Source organism: Ixodes scapularis, unplaced genomic scaffold (genome assembly GCF_016920785.2).
Source record: "Ixodes scapularis isolate PalLabHiFi unplaced genomic scaffold, ASM1692078v2 PGA_scaffold12__126_contigs__length_90152505, whole genome shotgun sequence".
NCBI classification, from domain to species: domain Eukaryota; kingdom Metazoa; phylum Arthropoda; class Arachnida; order Ixodida; family Ixodidae; genus Ixodes; species Ixodes scapularis.
This window is the reverse complement of record NW_024609838.1, coordinates 82,817,780-82,823,522: the sequence shown is the minus strand read 5'-3', so window position 1 is coordinate 82,823,522 and position 5,743 is coordinate 82,817,780.

Sequence of the window (5,743 nt, the reverse complement as noted above, 5' to 3'; positions counted from 1 at the left end):
TATGGATGAGCATCGTACCGGCGTGCGGTCGTGTATCACTACTGCGTGATGCACGTTAAAGACCCCAGGCTAGCGGTGTTACCGCACTGGCTAAATTGCTCATCTACAGCTGGGAGACTCGTCGCCCCTGTGAGGCAGACCAAGTTCTAGGCTGTATAAACATACACACAACCCAATTTTTTTTTTCGATGGCACCTTTGGCAGGCGTTTAGTCGTTCGGTGCTCGTGAAGTAAGCATGAGCGATTGTAAGACTGCCAAAGATACCCTCGCGTGCATGATGCTCGTGCTTGAGCATAGCCTCCTTTATTCTACCAAGCCTCTCAAATCGCGAAAGGCTCTGGTTTGAGGCTAGTCATTGTCGTTTGTTTCTGTCTGTAGCTCTAGTGCGACACGGGCATTAGAAATAAACAGTTCACAGTCAGCGCTCCGCCAGTGTACATCTTCTCCGTCCCGTGTCCTTGTTCACAGTTTTAAAACACGCACACACGCAAGCACGCACGCACGCACGCATGCACGCGCACACACACAGACACACACACACACGCACACACACGCACACGCACACACACACAGACACACACACACACACACACACACTAAGGCCACATGATAAGGTAATAACTTCGTGGACGGTCGCCTCAATTTCGAACACGCGCCTCTACGATCTGCGAATGGGCAGATGCGCTTCGCAACCCAGGCAGCGCAAGGTGTTGGGCCAATATTGGAAGAGCATTGGCAAAAAAAGGTCCAATGATGGTCCACTTTAGCCAATCTGCTCCCAATATTGTCTATGCCATTATATAGAATCTTCAGTGATGGCCCAGCTTCTCCAATGACCAACCAACATTGAAAGCACATTGGCATAAAATGGACAATGATGGCCTGACAGTTCCATTGGCTTGCCAATATTGGATGAACACTGGCATAAAATGGGCAATGCTGGCCTGTCAGTTCCATTGACTTGCGAATATCGGATGAACACTGGTGTAAAATGGGCAATCTTGGCGTGTCAGTTCCATTGGCTTGCGAATATTGGATGAAAACTGGCGTAAACCGGACAATGTTGGCCAGTCAGATCCATTGGCTTGCGAATTTTAGATGAAGACTGGTATAAAATGGGCAATCTTGGCCAGTCAGTTCCATTGGCTTGTGAATATTGGATGAAGACTAGCGTAAACTGGACAATGTTGGCCTTTCAGTACCGTTGTCTTGCTAACATTGGATGAACATTGGAATAAAATGGTCAACGTTGGCCTGTCCGTGTCGTCGGCATTCGAATATTTGATGGGGACTGGCATAAAATAAACACTGTTGGCATGTCTGTAGCATTGGCTTGGCAACGAGCTTATAATGGTTACTGTTGTCCTGTTGGTACTACTGGCTCATCGTCATTTCAAGAACACAGTGGCATATAATGGTCAGTGTGTGTTAGTCCATTGGCTTAATAGTGGAAGCATGTTGGAATAGCCTGATTTATACGCGTTCGTGCCACCTCAACAAGGTGAATTTGTTCGAGCGCATGTAAATTTTATGTTATTTTTCAAAGCGCAATTCAGGTGCTTTTCTGCAAAGTAAACAAGACAATAACAAGATACAGAGCTTAATGGCGAAGTTTTGCTCCTTCACTGTGCATATATATTAAGGAGTCCCCAGCGATATGGGCGCATCAGGACCGCCAACTGGAAAAAGACAAGCAAGAAAAGAAAACGATGTCCGTGTTATAGTGTCAACATAATAGATTATTATGTTGACTCTGTGATCTCGACAGAAAAGCTTCGTACCCTAACTACGGTATTGTGGCCTGCACCTCGTGTCAGGCGAAGAACTTCTTTTCTATTGACTGAAACAAGGTACTATTATGAAATATGGTTATACAACGACGGCTCTATCACTTTACGGCAATATACTGGTGCCACAAAATAAGAGCCCTAATGCCTCCTACATGGCGCCAAGGCACTGATAGCAGACGACAATGTTGGTCTTGATTTAGAGTCTAGCCGGATGTTGGTTTTGATTTAGAGTCTAGCCCCTTTTTTTCCGCATTTGATTTATCATTGTCTCTTTTTAATTTTGACATTAAGCTCCGAGCTGATTTCGAGGCTTCGTGTCTGTCAGTCCCTTTTCGTCCTCTTGCTGTAGAGTTATCATGTCTAAGCAATCTCTACTACATTGGTTTTTGTAAACCCGGATAGCAAATGCCAGCAGAAAAAAACGAAAGAATTCGAGAGAGAAAGAACTGTTCAAGAGAGTGTCGGGCGCCGACGGCCTCGGAACGGCTTCGGAAAGGGCGAGAGAGATGATTATAATAGGGAGCCTTCATGTGCGCTTTGCTATGGTGATGCCACCCTTTGTAATACCACTCGCCGACAAACCAGCAGCCATTTTGGTCTCGGCGATAATCCTTGGGGCTTATAACCCTACCGGAAACAAGCACCTTGACATTCACACATGAGTTACAAAAAGAAAGCAAACTGCAATTCTTGGACCTTGAGCTATCGTTTTTGGGGGACCTAGGGTACCTTCATGTGCGCTTCGCATAGAGTGATGCCAACTGCCTGTTTCCCTTTCTCCCGCCGCCATTTTGTTCCTCATTGTTACCCCGTGCGTTTCCCGTGCGCCGGAAAGTGGCCTTTGTGTCCATCGGTCCCCCCACCCGAGGGGGGAAATGCTAATCCTCCCTCGGGGTGTAGGCCCGTTTGTCATGTGAGAATTCGTCATAGGCCAACTGGTAATAGGCCCGTTCGTCACAGCGGAATATTCGTCATAGGGGAATTTGCCACTAGGAATGTTTGTCCCTGTTCGAACCGGATATTCGAATTGCCCAACTTATATTCACTTGGCTTTGCATGCAATAAAGACTAGTACGGTATATTTCATCGTTACTGAAGAGACGTAACATCCGAAAAAGGCATCGTTGTACTTAGAAAACAACAGGTTTATTGAGCGAAATAAAAACAAAATTAAACTGCGATATTCCGAGCTGCCGCTGTCACAGTTTTCAAGATGATTGCGACCATCGCAGCGGATGACAATGATCTGAAGACGCCGGTTGCAGTCGGCGTGCTTCTTCGACACTCTCGAAGATGTCGTGCCGCTTTTTGTTGGAGCCAGCTTCATCTCTGTCAAGGACTGCTCACTCTTGATGCAGCCCAGGAACGCCCAGATATTGGGAGGCCTGCAGACCACGTTGCTCTGGCATAAAAAGAACGCACTCTCGTGGAGAATGCTTTCTGAGTGGACACCGTACTGAAATTTTGAGCCACAATTGCAAAAATGTGCTACAGCAAACTTCCAAATTCTCTGAGGATTAGGTCAGTTCTTACTTGCAGCCCCCGGTGCCACGCTTCGATGCTGTTGTTCGTCCTTGGCATTTCCGCTAGTGTTTATTCTCTAACGCAGTGGTTCTCAAATGGGGGTCCGCGAAGGCATTTTAGGGGTCCGCGAAGCCCAGCCTCATCAGTCAAGCCCGGCAATAAAACTTGTTTTTTTCTTTGATTACGAAGAAACGTTCCAATTTTCGGGGGATTTTTCTTGTGTATATATCAATAGGAGAACTCTACTTCACACTAGCACTTAGTTATATCCATTTATTAAATTTTTATCATAATTAACCTATACTCTCCTTCCCCTCATCACGAACGGGGTGCTCCATCATCCCCGCCGATCCACAAGGGCTCGGCAAAACATCAGTGGCTGAGAACCACTGCTCTAACGGACCAAACCAGAGGAGGTAAGGTGGCCGACGACGAGCCGTTTAGACGGGATCTCCCGATATACACGTCCTTGAAGTAGTCCGCCACGAGTGAGGCTAATGAGGCATTGGTGGGGAAAACCTTGAGAAGGTCTTGGAAGGCCTCGGGAATGTCGGCGATTGGCAATTGAAGGCCAATGCGGGAAGCATCCTCATCTGAAAATTCACAAGAAATAAAGTAACCAGTCGGCTTAACTGAAGACGACAGTAAGATATATAAATAGAATTCCGCATACCAGAACGGCAAACTCTTCATCTCAATTATAGCGACTCTGGTGACCACTGGCGCACAGCTTCCATGTGCACCGACTGGGAGAAGTGAAAAAAGCATGCCTGTATCCTAGCGCCAGGAATCATGGCTAGTATCGCGGTGATGGCCGCTATCTTGAAGTTCGTGTAAGCTACCTCAAGGCTGTTGGCCCCCATGTGACTGAGCACGACGTCAAGAAACCTTAAAAAGAGCGAACATATTTTGAAGTGTTTGAATGCATATCCAACAATAGGGCCACCGAGCGTTTCGTTTTATACGTTTATCAGAGCTCTTGAGTGCTTACCTTCTGTAGGCAGCTTCACATTTGTTGGGCAGCAAGCCGTAAACCATTGGCACTACCACTCCATTGAGTGTGGCATGCACCGTGCGTGACTTTAAAGGTCCCGTCCGCGAACCACGTAGTCGCCTGAGCAAGACAGCTCAAGTTGCGCTCGGTAGCAAAGATCAAGATTCTTTCGCTGCCGCCTTCTCCGCTGTTGTGGAGGAAAAAGGAATCTCCTTTGGCTGTGGTTTGCATGCGGGTAAAACAGTCAATAATATAATAATATTATTAATGTCGCGCACTGTGATTTTTCGCTGCAATACACTTTACCTTAGACTTTGTGGGCATTCGTATGTCGGCTCTGCAAGAAGGTACGGTGCACTCGAAATTCGCCCGCTGCCTTTGCTTGCGGATTGTGCGCCAAAGTGTTGACAGTGCGGGAATCTGCGATGCAGTGACGACATTGACACGGGCAGCCGAATCCAGAAGTATTTGGTGCGGTGCTAAACGGTCTTCCACTGGAATAAAGAAGGACGTTAGTGAACTTGTTTTGGGAGTATAAGAGTAGGAAAAAATTCTGGTACATATCAGCCTTTTGCTTCATTTGATGACGATCCCGAAGCACGTTTATCTCTCTGGGGTCACCGGCATGCGTATGGTCACTGGAATAAGAGATTTAACGAGTCTTGGCGTGATCGGTGACTATTTTAGTTTTACAAACTCCTCTTCACCAGCAGGTCCAATACAACGTAGTTCCGGTAACCCTAAAGCAAGTGTAGGAATGTCCTTCGTGAAGATGCATATCGCCACCTCTCTTAGTAGTAACTACCTCCATTTAAAATCGAGAGTGAGATGGGAAGCAAAAGAGAGCAGTCTATTATAATCCGGGAGCAACCGGCATGGTAAACCCTAGAACGGGGCACAAAAAAAAAGAATGGGTTTAGTGGGTTTTTTCCTATTGTGAACTTTGTGTTCTCGAGGTTCTTTTGTTAGTAAGGTGACCCACATAAGACAACATGCAGGCTAAAGGCTGCATGTTGCCTTATCTTGGGGTCATTGGGACATGCTTTTGTTCCCGTTCGTATAGCAGTCAACCTCACTGACCTGGTAGGGATTTGGTTGGGTGACCCCCTTTCGTAACTTTTTTAAGAAAACAAATTAGAAAAAAAAACATTGAACGATGTTGGGGTCATTGTGTGACGAACTGCTATCGTGACGAATCATCCTATGACGAATGTTCCGCTGTGACAAATGGGCCTGTTACCAGTTGCCCTATGACGAATCGACATGTGACGAACGGGCCGTATCCCCCTCCCTCGGTGGGTTCCACAACGCTGCTCCGAACTTGTGAGATAAGGTGCTTGTTTCCGGGAGGGTAATAAGCCCCACCCTATTGGAATAACGTACAAGAAACAAACCTGCCGCTTTTACAATTCTGGTATGACACCATCATAATTT